The sequence below is a fragment of the Bombus bifarius genome, unplaced genomic scaffold (genome assembly GCF_011952205.1).
Source record: "Bombus bifarius isolate JDL3187 unplaced genomic scaffold, Bbif_JDL3187 scf7180000008682_frag, whole genome shotgun sequence".
NCBI classification, from domain to species: domain Eukaryota; kingdom Metazoa; phylum Arthropoda; class Insecta; order Hymenoptera; family Apidae; genus Bombus; species Bombus bifarius.
Genome location: NW_022884786.1, coordinates 1 through 18,825, shown reverse-complemented (window position 1 = coordinate 18,825; position 18,825 = coordinate 1). Strand labels below are relative to the sequence as shown.

Sequence of the window (18,825 nt, the reverse complement as noted above, 5' to 3'; positions counted from 1 at the left end):
GACTACTTCGATGTTGTTACGAACAGAAACTGATAAAATATTAATCTTAAATATAGATTGAAATGAAATCTTGTCACGTAAATATATATATGTACTAGTTACTCAAACTATGGATCACATAACCTATACAAAAAAAAAAAAAAAATTATTGTACACTATAAAGCAAGAGGTTAAATCTTTAATCTGTTAAGAATTAAATTTTTTATTGTAACTACGAAAATTATAAAAGTACCAAGCGAAGCAAGTACGGAATATAGGGATATAGGAAGCGATGGGGAACAGCAAGTAACTCCAACATCGAAATACTACAACGATGCCAATCGAAAACGCTAAGAGCCTTAATAGACGCACCTTGGTATGTTACCAACGAAACCATCCATCGCGACCTCAAGATACCTACAGTCAAAGAGGAAATAGCAAAATATAGCGACAGATATAGCAAAAGAGTCAAGAAACACCGAAACCCCCTTAATCACTGGACTACTCGATACGACGGACCAGATTCGCAGGCTGAGGAGGCACTACCCGCTAGACCTAAACGTTAGATTCATTTAATTATCCAAATTAAGCATATGCACTTACTTATAATACTTATAAATTATACCTATCTATAATAAGTATTAACTTATTGTAAATAAACAGCCATGTCACTGTGCCACGCCAGAAAAATTACTGAAAATTCTGAACGCGAGAATTGATTGTAATTTCAACAAATAAATAAAAACAAAAAAAAAAGCTGTTGCTGTCCCCAAGCGCCAAAATACGTTCTGACTACTATTTTATGTATCTCACAGAAGTATGTCTTCATTCATCATCTCCCATGCCATCCACCAACGTGTTCTTAACATGTTATCTCCTAGTAAAATATTGATGTTGAGTCAGATATCCAACTGAATAATCTTTTCGGTGTCTACTATAAGACATTTAAAACCAAGGCTCGTACACACGTGTGCTTATACGTCAGATGTAATACTTAACACGAAACCTGCTTATATTAATATTAAATTTATGCATAGTAGGATGTTCGACCTTTGTAAAAATGAAATTATAATACATACAGTTTCACCGTGGAAAAGTGAATCTTTCTAGCATGTCCACGCAAATGCAGGGGAGGGGAGGACTGTGCATGCACCAAACAACTTTACGTTCGTAATTTTTCACACAAATGTACAACTGTAGGGAAATAATTATCTCTGATTTTTCGGATGTTATGAATCGACAATATCGCATAACGGAATGCTGTGTTCTACGTATTCTATTTTTGTTACGAAAGTGGTACAAACGAAGTCCACATAAGAATAGTACAACAAAATCGGTTGAGGTTAGGTTATCGTGCAGATATCGCGGCTTTTGCATTGGAAACTGCCAGTCTCGTCGTTCCTTGTAAACGAAAGAAAGGTATTGTAATCGGTCGGAATTAACATAAAACTCGTCGCATGCGACCATATGGCCTGAATGTTGAATAAACGTAGTAGAGAGTAAAACGAGAGTAGAGCGCGAGCTATGTGATTCTAACCGTTTAGGCGGAAACTAATGATTGTAACCAGAGCCGAGATATATGCCAATATTACTTTGCTCGTGTAACCTCAATTCATATCAGAGACCAGGCCACACACCACGGACAGGATGGCACCCAGATGTCTGCATATCCTTGGCGCGCACCCTCAATAGTCTTAAGTGCCCACCAGGGGCCTTGGCATTTTTATAGTTAAGGTCCTTCGGACCAAGCGAGTATTTCCTGTCTTAAATTTCCCTTTACGTTTATTGTCTACCACGTGTTAGCTTAGAAAGTTGGTTTTCTCCACATCTGGTATGTTCCGTTGGCAACTTTCTCGCGAGGGCGGCTAAAACCCTTCCTGGTCCACCAACCGTCCTATTATCCAATCGGAGATGGTGTCTACTGCCCTCACTTCCTTAACCAAAATTGTCATCAACAAATCCGATAGTCCCGTGTCCTTAGACACACCCACCCCTAGCCTTCCTCAGACACAGTATCGTCAGTAAAACTTCACTTATTCTGTATCCTTAGAATAGTCAACATATCTATGTCGGTCTCTACTCTTATAAGTCGCGTACTTAATGTATTGTTGTAACTAAGTCTTACATAACGTGGTTGGAGTGAATTGTGATTTATGTTAACTCAGTGCGTGTTACATTGTGATTGCTGAATTCATAATAAAGGTTGATTAAAACCAAGTTAATAGTTGTGTTACGACTCAACTATATTTTATTTTCACCAACCAACCCAAAAATTACGTGACACTCGACAAAGCGTATAAGATGAGGAGAGAATCGCGATAAGGTAGAACAAGAGTACGTAAAGCAAGTCTGTCAACTAGATTGAAATCCTATAGCTATAACTACAGTGAATCCATATTCTGGCGAATTGTCTTTTCACAAATGAAGAACGGAATTGATACAATAACTACTGTTCATTCATAACTACTGTTGTAAGAATCTATATATTTGTCTATCTATATCTATATATATCGATCTATATATATTTGTCAGAATGTCATTTTATCAAAAAACCCATCCTCTGTAATCATAGTTTAACGAAGCATAATTAATAGAAGAGGTAGAGCGTTAAGTGGAGATGATTTAATCACAGTTAAGTAGATAAATCTCTATATTAGTCTCTTTAATTAAAATGTCCTACGTTTTATTTGCGTCATTTTTTTTCTTCATCCAATTTAAAATGTTTAAATAACAATAGCCTATACAATATAATTTTATGTAAAAAAATTGATTATACCATGTTTATTACAGATATTTAACATTTTTGTGTACATACAAAATTTAAATTATACCTCGCTTGAGAACAAAAATTCTATTTGTTTTCCTAACATGTACTAATAATTATTGAGCAAACTAGAAAAAGCTGGAGGAGATTACTTAGGAAGATTACTTAGCATCTTATATTCCTGGCAAGAGAAAATGAAAAATTCGTTTCTTCTCTTTGCTTCCCTGTTCCTTCTTTCCTCCTTTTTCCATTTTTACATCGCTTTGTTTTACATCGCAATTTACATTTATTTGTAAAGTTTGAATCTCCTCGATATTGAAGATGTTGAAGCTGCAAGTATGTATTTCATTTTAATCCATTCGAGACCGAGATTTAATTGTAAGACGATACCTAGGTGTCGGTACGATCTGAATGTTTAGTTGGAATGATTCTGTGTTTTACTCTCTCCAGGGTATCCTTTTCATACTTTGATTTTAAATCGATGACAATCTTAAATAGTATACCTCATATTTTTAAAATATAAAATTATATACTATGTTATTCTATAATGTATTATGTACAGTCATATATATATGTCGGATCACGATTCGAATTTTGGGCGCGCGACGACTCTTCATGTGGACTAGCCATCGTTTCACAAAGCCGAGATTTTATTTACACGTATATACAGGTCTATCACTAAGCTTAACAAATAATAAGTACAACTAATAATAAGTCTAACAAACACTAAGCCTAATGAATAATACGATCTACGAATAATTAAATTAAATAATACTATTAGCAATGTTTGAGTTCAAACGAATCCACGGTTACCGGGATAACTCCTTACTAAGCGAAACTAACTTAGACGCAAATGCGATCGTCGAAAATGATCGATGTATCACTCTCCAAGGCAATCGCAAGAATGCCAGCCTCGTGGAGATTTTTCTCCCTGTACAATTGCATTTTGTTTTCTATACCCGTTTGGAAGCATCGAGAAGGTTCCAAACGCCGTTGCTAGGCACACTCGTTGGAAGCATCGAGAAAGTTCCAAACGCCGTTGCTAGGCAGTTTCTGCCTGGAGTTTTGATTACTAATACAATGTATGTCCCATTGCATCGGCACCTCCAAGGCAACATCACACGTGGCTAGGCCTGCTCTCGAGGCCGCATGCCGCCACAACCACATTTCTCGGAAAACACATAGAACCACTCCAAACCTCCGTTAGATAAAACATCCATCCCGTGACCGTGGCTACGTTCAGCGACCGATTGTCACCTCGAACCCAATCTCGCTTATTACAAATCTTAAGCAATTACAACTATAATAAAATCTAGGCTAAGGTACTAGAGGATGTTCCCAAAATTTCCAAGGAAAGGCTTCGGCTTTCCTTTCATCTCCGACATATATATATATATATATATAATAATTCTATATTGAAAAAAATATGAAATTAACATGATATATACATTACTACATAAGTTATATATAAAATATGTATATTATACCCTTGCCTACTGACTGATATGAATTTCTTTCGGTCTCGAATGCGTTAAAAGAGTGCGCAAAGAAGTCGAAATTACTTATTGTAATTAGTAAAACGACCTGAGAGGCAGACAGATACAAGAAAAAAGGAATATTATATTAGCGGCATTATCATGTTTTTGCTCTCTTTAAGTCTTTCATCGAGACAGACAATCTACAGGTATTAATCGACCAATTTCTCCAAGCCGATAACTTCGAATTGATGTTTATATATAAGAAGTGTTATGTGTTAATCTGTCTAAATGTTTAAAAGGTGTTATAAATTAAATGTTGTTAAACGATACGTAATTGCCTTTTGATCGTAAATTTTACTATCAAGGGGTCTTTTATGTATGCGTAATCATTGTGAATTATAACAATTTATGTGATCGATATTAAAGGTGTTTAAAAGCATGTATTTTTTTCTATATTATTATTCTCCTATATTATTATCCTATATTATTATAGCATTCCTATATTATTATAATATCCAATTACATGTTGATACACAAGATATACAGATTATTATTTATAACGTTTTGGTTTTCTTAATTGAGTCATTCATTTAGTACAAATGATAAGAAATTAGTAATAATTCACAAAAAAAGGATATGGTAGTAGAAATATTATAAAAAAACATTTTCTGTTTTAGTGTAGAGTTACTCCTTCTTACAGACAGTGTCGTACAAATCTGTACGTCTCTGAGAAAATGTAGGTATCTGAGCCCTTACTTCCTCAACAACTTTTAGATCTGATAGAAAAAAGAAACATACGAAGTAATAAGTAATGCTTACTAATAAATTCAACAAATACAGAGGAAGATGGCTAAATCGATAAATTAACGAGACTAAAAATTAATTACATCATGGATCTCTCGCTTTTAATTTTAAGCTGTAAATTACCGATATCGGTGACTGCCATATTCTCTTGAGTTTCCAAATCGTAAAGAATCTTTCCCCAGGGATTGGTCAACTGTGTATGTCCCCATGCGACGTAACTTGCTTAAAGAACACGAGCCGGTGATATGCAGGCAACGTATAATTGATTATCATTCGCTCTGAAACGCTGAAGTAATGACCAGTGCAGTGGTCCAGTGGTCATATTGAATGCCGCTGGATATATCAGCATTTGGCAACCTAACCCAGAGAAGCAGGAAATATGAAGCCACCGAATACCAATTAACTTCGTAGTTGCACGGTTCACATTCCATCATTTCTGAATATGCGAGGACAGTCCTCTTATTGTGCTTTTAATTCTTTTATTTGTTTCATTTTCAGCAAATATACTGGTTTTTTAAATTAAGCTTCTTTTTATACAGAGTTACAGATTATATTAATTTTATATAGAATATAGTTAAGAAAGATATTTAATTTTTTGCTAGTTAAGTATTGATCGATTAAGTTACTGTACCTTTGTTCCGATAAATGCGTGCCATTTCCTCGAATCTAATATCATAGCAAATGCCAATACCTATTTTGCAGCCCTCCACATCGAACGTCGTTAGGGAGTTACCAGGACTGAGTGAATCACTCTCTCGAAAAGTAATCTTATTAGGAATGTCGATGTCGAATAGATGTACCTAATAACATAAAAATGTGGTCGCTAATTATATTGCTGCAACTTTTGTAATTTAATATCAAAGTTACCAACTCCTAAACTTTAATTACTTTTTATTTAATAACTGACAGCGTTTTTATCACTTTCTTTTATTAAAAAATCTTATCATTTAATAATGTTTAAAAAGGAGAAAAAATAAGTATAATAATATTTTAAGTATGTGAAAAATTTATACAACAACAAACACATTACAACAAAAATGGGCGTGTCCCGTATCATAACGTATTTTATAAACCGTAAATTATAGAATTGGTTATAGTATACGTATGTACATATGTATATTCCTAAATTATTCCTAGATAGAGTCACTTTCTTCATCCCAATATTTTCAAATTCAAAGCCATAAAGGAATATATTACTTACCTTTCGGTGTTTTGCTATCAACGTTCCATCGGGACCCCAAATAGTACAGGTATTGTACAATTTATCGCCCTCTATTTCAGGCATCGTACCACCAACTACATAGATGTTTTTTTCTTTAGCTGCGTTCGATGAAGCAACGCTCGTTTCATCATCAGGAATACTCTCGGCGTATTTTGGAAAGTACTCTGCATTGCAATATTTCAATTAATGAAAAATAACTGTCTTTTGTTCCAACCATAAATTAAATTGAAATGTTTGTCAGTTTTTTATTTTTTAAATTATTAAAATAACTAAGTTTTATATTTCGACTTAATTAAATATGCAATTACTTAGCTAATAGTATATATAATAAATTGTTTCTACAAGTTCAAAATGAAAAATGAATATTTAGAAATATTTAATTACGACAATGCTATTTGTGTTAGCATCAGTGGCTTGTTACTCAACGACTTTGCTAGTACTTTTTGAAACATAAAGTTAGTTTTCAATTAACACTTATACTAGAGGCGGAATTATAAATGCAAAATAATTGATAATACTAATTTATAACTACCTAATTATTAGTATCTTAAAAAATATATTTATACAAAAATCACGATAATCATGAAAATGGGGAAATCCTATATTCTCGAATCAACTCACAATTTATTTTGTATATTAATTAGATTCCGCGCTCATCAGTACGTACTCACTGGCGACATCGAGAAAATGTATCGGCAATTCCTCGTACGACCAGAGGATCGGAAATATCAAAGGATATTATGGCGCAGCGCGAGTGGAGAAACAGAAACATATGAGCTTAACACCGTAATACTCTTATCATAGAAATAGAAGCAGTCCTCAATTCCCGCCCGCTAACTCCTATCTCCACCGATCCAAATGATCTCCTAGCCCTCACTCCCGGACATTTCCTCATTGGCGATTCATTAATGTGCTTACGTGATCGAGATTTCAGAGACATTCCATCGAACCGACTCTCCAAATGGCAGCATATCCAACAGCTTAAACAACATTTTTGGAACCGCTGGCATAAGGAGTATTTGAACGAGCTAACCAACCGCAATAAATGGAGCGAGGGTGGACACAGCATCCAAAAGGGCACAATCGTCATCCTCAGAGAGGACAACGTTCCCTCCATGCATTGGCCTCTGGGCCGAGTTATCAAGGTTCATCCAGGCGCCGATGGTGTCATCCGGACAGCTACAGTTCAGACGGCAAAGAGCATTTTGGATCGGGGCGTCAAAAGGCTTGTCCCACTGCCAATTCAACCCGATCTCGAGAAACCCGAACAACTAGCCACCGAGACGAAATAAGATGGGAACTTCAACCACACCTCCCTAGTTTGATCGGTACCCTCTCAACGGTGGGAGAATGTTACGCCATTCGGCTTACCATAGGTCATATTCTTAACTATCGATCGCGCCACTATAATGTCGCAGACGGATCGTCGCGTCTGCCCGGCAAACAAACATTGTAGTGGCAAGCGCGTGGTTCATTAAGCAGGGCGACTTCCAGAAACGTCGACTCGTGGCCCGTATTTTACCTCGCAGTAAAAGAATGTGGCGTGATCCGAACGTAGTAGGGGTCGCCTTCCAGAAAAAACGAAAAAAATCGAAAGGCGTTCAGAACTTTTCGAGAAGTCGAACCGTCAACACATGTGGTATGTCGCGCATTACTTATCAACCAAAACGCAGTTACATTTTTTTTGTTTCATTTATATCTTTATAGTTAATAAGTTGTTGAAATAAACATTAATTTATTTGTGTTAATTCTGTGGAATTTCATTGAACTACCCTTATTATCATAATCGAAATAAGGGGATCGATCAGTTCGTGGCGTCGATTATTTAATCGTAACGGGAACTTACAACTCTCGTTGACGTGCTATCTCGCGATCGCGTCTCTCCGCGAACGGTCGAAACAAAATGATTCACTAAAAACTGTCCTGAATTCCTAAGAATTTATTTACCGCAAAACTGACAAAGTGTTTATTTAAAAAATGAGGTTGAAGGTAGTCCTTTTCTTTCATTTCATTCATTTTCATTTTCTTTCTTAAGTATGGCTAACACAATATCTAATCAATTAAAATTTTATATTTTCACGTGAAAAGTTTCTTTAGATAATTATTATCAACATGATGACTAACTCTTACGGATTAATACGTGTCTGTAGGGCAATCCGGTGGACTTGATCGGCTTTTTACTTCGAAAGTTGAGTAATCGGTGTCGCTTTCTTACGCATCTTTGAACTGTATAAATGTTTTAAAATTGTTTGATCCAGAATGTACCACACCGGACAATCAAGAAGGCAGGTGCCTTGACTACAGAAAATGTAAACCTCTGCAAGAAATATGGCAGATAAAGTACCGTACAGCCACCGATTTTTATAGACGATCAGTGTGCAGATACCAGGGCAATGTTACGATCGTTTGCTGTCCGAACGATCCAAACAAAGAGAAGAGAGAAATTTTAATAAAAACTGTGTATAAGTATAAGGCTTTGCGACCACCATACTGTGGTTTTAGCAACGTCTCTCATACCAGGGTGGTCGATGGTAAACCAGCTGAACTTGGTACGTTTTATGTCTTTCTTTCCGATTAATAATAAGCCATTTACTGCAAAGAATGAACTTTAAAGGCATTAAACAGCACATCAATGTACATTTCAATTAGACTAAATAATAATGCTATGATTTTATCGGTAGTAACTTTACTTATTAACTTGAATTATTTCTTTCTTTTACTTCATGTTAGGAAGAGTATCTTTTTGCTTGAAATAAAAAATTGATATAGGAGTAATAATATGGATAGAGATCAAAAACTGTTAGGGCAGAAATTACACGTTTGAACTTTACAGTTCAGTATAGTTCAAATAGAAATTATATAGAATTATTTAATAATTTGTATTCCACTGGAATAAAAATTTAATTTCTGTCTTTATCAAATCTCTATTTCAGAGTATTTGTACGTATGTACTTATCGTCTGCTGTATGATCGAATATCGAATAGGTAATAATCGTTGTTACTCGTTATGTGAGAAAAAATTATGTATATTCACAACTATGACTATTGCATTTTAGGCGCTTGGCCATGGATCGCTGCATTAGGTTTTCGCAATTCCCGAAACCCAGACAAACCACTATGGAAGTGCGGAGGTTCCCTGATATCGGCTAGGCATGTTTTGACCGCAGCACATTGTGCACATATGGATGGAATAAAAAACATACACAATCATAATATTGCCATTCTTAGATTGGTGGAGGAGGTGCCATTTTCGAGTAACTCCTCAAATATATATATATATATGTCGGATCAGGATTCGAATTGTGGGCGCGCGACGACTCTTCATGTGGACTAGCCATCGTTTCACAAAGCCGAGATTTTATTTACACGTATATACAGGTCTATCACTAAGCTTAACAAATAATAAGTACAACTAATAATAAGACTAACAAACACTAAGCCTAATGAATAATACGATCTACGAATAATTAAATTAAATAATACTATTAGCAATGTTTGAGTTCAAACGAATCCACGGTCACCGGGATAACTCTTTACTAAGCGAAACTAACTTAGACGCAAATGCGATCCTCGAAAACGCTCGATGTATCACTCTCCAAGGCAATCGCAAGAATGCCAGCCTCGTGGAGATTTTTCTCCCTGTACGATTGCATTTTGTTTTCTATCCCCGTTTGGAAGCATCGAGAAGGTTCCAAACGCCGTTGCTAGGCACACTCGTTGGAAGCATCGAGAGAGTTCCAAACGCCGTTGCTAGGCAGTTTCTGCCTGGAGTTTTGGTTACTAAATACAATGTATGTCCCATTGCATCGGCACCTCCGAGGCAACATCACACGTGGCTCGGCCCGCTCTCGAGGCCGCATGCCGCCACAACCACATTTCTCGGAAAACACATACAACCACTCCAGACCTCCGTTAGATAAAACATCCATCCCGTGACCGTGGCTACGTTCAGCGACCGATTGTCACCTCGAACCCAATCTCGCTTATTACAAATCTTAAACAATTACAACTATAATAAAATCTAGGCTAAGGTACTAGAGGATGTTCCCAAAATTTCCAAGGAAGGGCTTCGGCTTTCCTTTCATCTCCGACACGGCCATCCTGACTATCACACGTCCTCGGGTGTACCTTCGTTAACAAAACAAGAGGAAACAAGATTAGTGTCATTGTGATTAGCATTCAAAGTGCCAGTTGCATTCTGCGTGCTTTCAGTCGGGTCGTAATGACATGACGGACCATTCTCGATTTCACACCCAAATGGGTCTCATCCTTCGAATCGCACATACTCTCAAAGTTCGTTACATAACCAGCTTCGTAACACGATCGCTGTCAACACTAGACCGCCTCCAGCCTCGTGACATTGTCACTGTCGGTACTAGACCAGCTCCAGCTTCGTGACATCGTCGCTGTCGGTACTAGACCAGCTCCAAATCCGTGACATTGTCGCTGTCGGTACTAGACCAGCTCCAACCTCGTGACATTGTCGCTATCGGTACTAAACCAGCTCCAATCGGTGGCATTGTCGCTGTCGGTACTAAACCGGCTCCCAGCTTCGTGACATCGTCGCTGTCGGTACTAAACCGGCTCCCAGCTTCGTGACATCGTCGCTGTCGGTACTAAACCGGCTCCCAGCTTCGTGACATCGTCGCTGTCGGTACTAAACCGGCTCCCAGCTTCGTGACATCGTCGCTGTCGGTACTAAACCGGCTCCCAGCTTCGTGACATCGTCGCTGTCGGTACTAAACCGGCTCCCAGCTTCGTGACATCGTCGCTGTCGGTACTAAACCGGCTCCCAGCTTCGTGACATCGTCACTCCCAGTGCCTGACCGCACTGAACTCCGTCCCATGGCCGCACCTGGGCTCATATAATTCTACGATCCTCTGGGATCGGGGTACTCACATCGCCATGGTCACTGTTCTCGTCATCACAACAGACTTCCAACTCCGCAGGAATGCGACTATCCGGCATTTTCCTTAACCTGTCATGACTGTACTTGTATGACCTTTTCCCATCCAGTGTTTTCAAGGTATATCGGTCTCCTTCCAGGACCTCCGATATCACAAACGGACCCCTGAATTTTGGATCCAATTTTGTCTGGTTCCTTTCTTCATTTTGGCGTAGTACCAAATCACCAGGATTAAACCTAACTACTTTAGCTTTGGTTTTATCGAATCTCTCTTTGTCATACCTAGCACTAGTTTCCATCTCTTTTATTGCCTGTTGTCTTACACTAGAGATATCTATTTCTTTTTCCTCGATGTTATCAGGTAGTAATAAGTCATACGGTCTTGCTGCTCTACCAATCAATAACTCTAAAGGACTCGATTTGGTTACGCGGTTGATGGTGCAATTCAAAGCCAATTGCATCTCCCCGATCGCGTCTTGCCATGAACGCCCGGTCGTTTCTACCGTTGTGAACATATTTTTTAACGTGCTCATAACACGTTCTACTTGCCCATTGGCCCTACTTGCACCGGTCGCGATCAAATGAACTTTGATTTGTTTGCTTGCACAGAATTCTTGAAATTCCCGGCCCGTGAAACATCTACCCTGATCTGCTATTATCCGACAGGGACTACCGAACAAAAACACGGCGGACTTAAGTGCCTGGATAACGCTGAGCGAATCCAATTTGCGTGTGTGATATAAGTGCACGAATTTCGTAAAGGCATCGATCAAGACGACGACATACTCTTTCGAGTCATTCTTGCCACTCAGCTTGCCCGTTATGTCCATATGCACCGTATGCCACGGTATGCCGGTCTTAGGTATAGGATGCAGTTCAGCCTGTATTTTACCTGAACTAGCCTTCGAAACTCTACAAGCATGGCAGTTCTCGACAAATTTGCGAACATACTTCGTCATTCCCTCGAACCAATAATACTCATAGAGCTTCTCGAGCGTTTTATCCCACCCTAAGTGCATAATTGACTGATGCACATGGTTGATGACGGACCATCTAAAACCTCTCGGAACAATGGGTAAGCAAAGGGTTCTGCCCTTTCGTTGTACTTTACGGTAAAGTGTACCGGATCGCAGTTCGTAGGTATTCGCGATATCTTCCGCGAGCTCTTCGTTCTGTAATTTATTAACGATTTCGGAGATTTGCGGATCGCGACGTTGTTCCGCTAATAGCCAGTCTTCGGAGATCTCGGCCAGATTAATCTCTTTCTCTGCGACCTTGTCTATCATACGGCGATTCAAGTCTACGGGGTTTCGCGAAAAGAAATCTACGTGGGCCATTCGTTTACCCTCTCGATACATGATGTCAAAATCGAATGTTTGCAAATAAGCCCACCACCTATAAACCCGGTCGTTTAAGTTTACTTTGTTGCTGGAGGCTTTCAAAGAATTACAGTCCGTAACTACTAAGAATTTCCGTCCATGTAAGTAGTGTCGGAAATGCTTAACGGCGCTTACTACTGCTAGTGTCTCCAGTTCGTACGAATGATACCTAGATTCCGCGGGACTGGTCCTTTTACTATAATATTCGATGACTCTGTTTTCCTTTTCGACTCTATGCATTAAAATAGCTCCATACCCCTCCGAACTAGCGTCGGTATGTAGCTCTATGGGACGATTGGGATCAAATATCGTTAACACCGGCGCGTCGGTCAGAACGGAAATTATCTGTTGTCTTATCTTTTCGTGCCTGTCCGTCCAAGTTATGTGCTTGTTACTAGAAGTGAGTGCGTACAAGGGTTTCATCACTTGCGAAAATTTAGGAATGAATTTTCGGAAGTAAGAGGCCAAACCTATAAACTGCCTAAGCTGTGTGACGGTCGACGGTGCAGGTAAAGAATTCAAAGCTTGTATTTTTCCCGGGTTTGGACGAACTTCTCCGTTACGAATTACATATCCCAAATAAAGTACCGACGTCTTCAGAAAAGAACATTTAGCGAAATTGAAAGAAAATCCGGCGTTTACGAGAGTGTTTAGTACAGTGTGCAACCTTTCTAGAGCTTGATCTATTGAGTCGGCGATTATTAGAACGTCGTCCAAATAAACAACGACATACGAATAAGCGAGGTCGCCTAAGGCCTTGAAAATGGCTCTCTGGAAAACGGCTGGTGCATTTTTCAACCCAAACGGCATCGTCACGTATTCGTATTGACCGTCGGGGGTAACGAACGCAGTATATTCCGTCGAGTTAGGGTGAATGGGGATCTGGTGAAATCCGCTAGCCATGTCCAGGCTAATGAAGTACCTCGCACTCTGCAATCTCGCGATTTGGTCAGCAATAAGGGGTAAGGGATACCGATCCGCGACCGTATTTTTATTCAGCGCTCGAAAATCTACGCACAATCTGTCTGAGCCGTCCTTCTTCTTCACGAGTATTATGGGGCTCGCGAACGGCGAATTACTAGGTTTTACAATTTGTGCTTTAATTAACTCGTCTATCCTCTCGCGTACTATTCTTCGCTCTTCCACGCTAAGCCTGTAAGGGCTTCTCTGCACGGTGACGTTGGGATCGATTAGCCGTATTTCCAACCGGCCAGTACTGACGCGAGTACGCGGGAAACCCGTAATGAATGATTCTTTAAATTGTTCGAGAACAGAGATTAATCGATCTTTATAGTTACCGATCACATCAGTGTCAACCTCGTTAATGTTGACCGCATCTTCCGCGACTTTACCACAAGCGTTAACGACCTTTGTTTTACAAATAACAAGGCTATCTTGCGCGATATTTACGTCGAATCCCTGGCTCAAAATCTCGCGACCAATCATGATGTCGTATTTTAGGTAATCGTCAGCAAGGACATGGAAAACTATCTCCAATGTAAGATCGTTAATACGAACAGTGGACAAAATCTGGAGTGTACTCTTAACACAAGTATTCCCGATCCCCCGCATCACTACCACATCGGTTATTCTTTTACCCGAAAATTTCGAGGCTAGGGACTCTTTGATTAACGAACACTCGGCCCCAGAATCAAAGTAAAATGGATACGACTCACCCAGATGGCTTAATCTACCAGCCGGAGCTTCTACTACACAGGAGTCGATCCGGCGTTCGTCAATGGAATCGTAGTTTCTTTTCCGCGATGATGGGCAATTAGGCGCGATATGTCCCTCCTCGTGGCATTTGAAGCAGGTCACCTTCGACGATGCGGCTGGTCGTTTTTCCTTCGGGTTTCGTATATCCTGCTCCTTCCCCGTTTGTGTTTGCAGGCGACACTCCGTTCTCCTATGCCCGTGAGCACCACAGCGGTAGCACTTAATCCGAGGAACTGATAGCCTGCTGCGTTTAGCTTCAGGTTCCGTTAGTGAATTTCTTGGCGAAAATGTCGGCTGATCGTTGTAAGGGAGAATCCTCATTTCATCATGAAATTGGTCCTCCGTCCTGATATTATTCGCGAGCGTTAGTCGCCGAAAGCGTCGATCTTGTGAACTCAGCATATAAAGGGCGAAGGCATTGATCACTTCGGGCATCGTTAGATCTTGCAACTTCATCTGCAGCATGGAGCGGAGGCGACTACCGTACGCTCCCGGAGATTCAGTCTCCGACGGTCGTTCTCTGGATATCCTTATTAACGCCGAAGCGGCTGTCTCTCTGCCACCAAAACGCGAAAGAAATTGTTCCTTGAACGTTGGCCAGGTAAGCTTTCCACCGCGTACCATTTGTGAAAGCCAATGCGCAGCAGAACCCCTTAGGGCGCGATTTAGAGCGGAAAGTAACGCACTCTCTTGCATCGGGTGGTCTTTCAAAATCAGATCAGCATGAGAGCACCACGCGGATGGATCGGCGCCCGCGCCTTCGGGGTCAAAACGTGGTAACGTTGCATCCTTAGATTCCGTACTCGGTCGTTGCTCCCCCGCTTTGTGCGCTAGCGTTTGAATTAACTCGCGCACAAGGTCCATTTGCTCTTGTAGCACTTTAAACGGTACTGATCCCACTTCTGATGTCGGATCAGGATTCGAATTGTGGGCGCGCGACGACTCTTCATGTGGACTAGCCATCGTTTCACAAAGCCGAGATTTTATTTACACGTATATACAGGTCTATCACTAAGCTTAACAAATAATAAGTACAACTAATAATAAGACTAACAAACACTAAGCCTAATGAATAATACGATCTACGAATAATTAAATTAAATAATACTATTAGCAATGTTTGAGTTCAAACGAATCCACGGTCACCGGGATAACTCTTTACTAAGCGAAACTAACTTAGACGCAAATGCGATCCTCGAAAACGCTCGATGTATCACTCTCCAAGGCAATCGCAAGAATGCCAGCCTCGTGGAGATTTTTCTCCCTGTACGATTGCATTTTGTTTTCTATCCCCGTTTGGAAGCATCGAGAAGGTTCCAAACGCCGTTGCTAGGCACACTCGTTGGAAGCATCGAGAGAGTTCCAAACGCCGTTGCTAGGCAGTTTCTGCCTGGAGTTTTGGTTACTAAATACAATGTATGTCCCATTGCATCGGCACCTCCGAGGCAACATCACACGTGGCTCGGCCCGCTCTCGAGGCCGCATGCCGCCACAACCACACTTCTCGGAAAACACATACAACCACTCCAGACCTCCGTTAGATAAAACATCCATCCCGTGACCGTGGCTACGTTCAGCGACCGATTGTCACCTCGAACCCAATCTCGCTTATTACAAATCTTAAACAATTACAACTATAATAAAATCTAGGCTAAGGTACTAGAGGATGTTCCCAAAATTTCCAAGGAAGGGCTTCGGCTTTCCTTTCATCTCCGACATATATATATATATATATATATATATATATATATATATATATATATGCTATTGAGTATTACTGAAGTATCATATCCTGAAATTTCTTACTGTACAAATATATTATGTCATAAAGCGTGTACAATTCTTTCTCATACTTTTGGTCATTCGTTTCCTGCATTTTCATTTATTTTTTTATTTTTCAGGGTACGTATATCCCATTTGTACGAAAGAGCCCCTACGAAAGAGCAACTTCGTCGGCTATAACCCCTTGTTGCTGGATGGGGAGCGTTAAGATATAGTAAGTGATATCAATTTTATAATAAAATTAAACAGTTCCAGTCTTAAATATCTTTCTATTTTCTTCGTAGGACGACCACGACGTAATGCATTAATGGAAGTACAAATGCCAGTGATTAAGAACGCCGAATGCAAAATAGCTTATTCCAAATTTCCTAATGCACCTGATATCACTGATGGTATAATATGCGCCGAACATGCTCAGGGTGGAGAGGATTCTTGTACGGTAATTAAGTTACAGAGTTACTACAAACTATACGGTATCTGAAGACACGTCAATTCGAATTAACATCAAATCGACGTCTTAAACATTAGAAATAATAGATAAACACAATTTAATAGTTTTGCCCACTTCTCACACCTCATTATGGTATTTAATCTAATTTCCTTCTAATCTTAGTTTTGCTCAAAATACATATAACATGTACATTATAAATTGGAGTATTTCTATACACAAATCAATAGAAGATTATTACTGTATATAAGTATAATTTCAATACAATTCGATCGATATATTTCAGTATCTTTGATTAAAAATTTAACGATCCTTTCAGGCTGACCTCGGCGGACCACTGCTGATACAACATGAATTAACCTCGTATTTAATAGGTATTGTGTCTTACGCTTATAAGTGCGGCACAGCTGGCTATCCCAGCGTTTACACTAGGGTCACATCGTACCTTGACTTCATTCTCCAAGCGATGCAATAATATGATATTACTGTTCCATAAATATCATTGTGTAAAAAACGTAAAGTTGGATTTTCTTATTGTGGAGATAAGAAACAGCTCAAATTCACATTGTTTTGTACGTTACAAATTATAGGCTTAAAATGTACGAAATGTAACTTTGAAACGACACTAATTTTTTACGCACGATAAACCTCCACGACTTAGGTATGTAAAGATGATAAACGTATATTAATTCTATTAATTTGGTAATAATAAACCAACTTTCTGAGAAGTTCTGTAAATTTCGTTTCTGTTGTATCAAGAGAATAATGGACTATTCCACTTAGATCGTATACTTCTTGTATGTACATACAAAATTTTCCGGCTAATCTAAAACACTTCATAAGATAGAGAGCTTCTGGAGATTCGGACACAGAGAGTGCATAAAATACAAGATAAGTCTCGTGTCTTTCAAAATTATTTTTTATTCGCTAAAAACGTCCTGTGTACTCATGCAATCACATGCAACCTCGAAACTTCGCTTATTTTTTATCACTTTCCAATTCAATACACTGTTTCTGCATTTTTGACTATATGTAAGAGAAATTTCCATTCAGCCAAAGGTGTACTTACAGATTATAGATTCCTATACGACTCTCGGTAAAAATTTATCCGCACTCCAGATAGTTAAAACTTCTGTCGACCGTATTGATCCATCTGCACTCTTCGTATGACGTCAATATCTGTTCAGTGCTGCTGCGTAGGTTTCATTGTGTTACGTCAATTCGTTTGTGACTGTTGCGCGAGTAATGGCGCTTTGCAATGGCGATTTGCAGGAAAACAGTGCAGGATGCTGTGATTCGTTTCTTGTGGTCGGAAGTTATGTTTGATGCCTATATTTATCAAAGATTTAATGCACATTATGGAGAAAGTGTTTTGTCACGAAGTGTGTTTGAATGGGCACAAAAGTTCAAAGAAGATCGCACAAGTGTTATGAAAAAACAGCTGGACGCCCGTCCACATCCACGACGACAACATTGAACGTGCTCATGAACTTATGCTCTATGGAATAGACGAGTGACACTGGATAATGTGGCAAATCATTTGCAAATCAGCCACGGCTCTGCTTATGCAATAGTGCACGACAGATTTGGGTTTTAAAAAGTTTGTGCGAGATGGATGCCGAGAAAGCTGATGAAAAGGTGAAGACGACGATGCATTCGTGGTTCGCAGCTCAGCCCAAAACATTTTTTAACGAGAAAATACGAAGGTCCTTCAGCAAATGGACAAAGTGTATACAGAAATTGAGTGATTACGTCAAAAAATGATGTATGTCTTTTTTGACAATTGCTTAAAATAAATTCTACACCGACAGAGCGGGTAACTTTTTACTCACCCTCGTAAGACACTTAAATTTCCAATCTATTATGATGAATAAAAGAGCTTATACTATTAAATCTAATTGTATTTTGTTGCATGAGAGTACACGTGTATGTGATGTACATTACCTTTATATCCCCTTGAACGCTTCAATATTGCGCATATATACTATATTTTGTACAGCTTCTATAAAATTTTGTATGTTTGTTTAGGCTGTTAATCCAGAGGCTGGAGTACAAAGAAGTGGCACAATGATGTGGGCTGATGACATTTATAATTATCAAGGAATCACCCCTACATTCGCTCAGGTATATATAGTTGACTATAATGTATTTAACATATATGATTGTTAGAATATTAATAATTAATTTTTAATTCTATCAGAATTTTAATGAAACTGTCCCTTGGGAAGGAAGAACTGATACCTTGATATCACGGTTTGTACATCCTATATATACGACAAATTTTAGAACATTATATAACGAAGAACCAGATCGCCGTGGCCATGTGATGTGAATAAAAGGACTTGA

At 39.1% G+C, this 18,825-nt stretch overlaps 1 pseudogene; it reads left to right on the top strand.

Moving 5' to 3' along the window:
• Window positions 1-1,637: 1,637 nt before the first annotated feature.
• On the top strand, window positions 1,638-16,954 carry LOC117213320 (annotated as a pseudogene).
• Window positions 16,955-18,825: the final 1,871 nt, after the last annotated feature.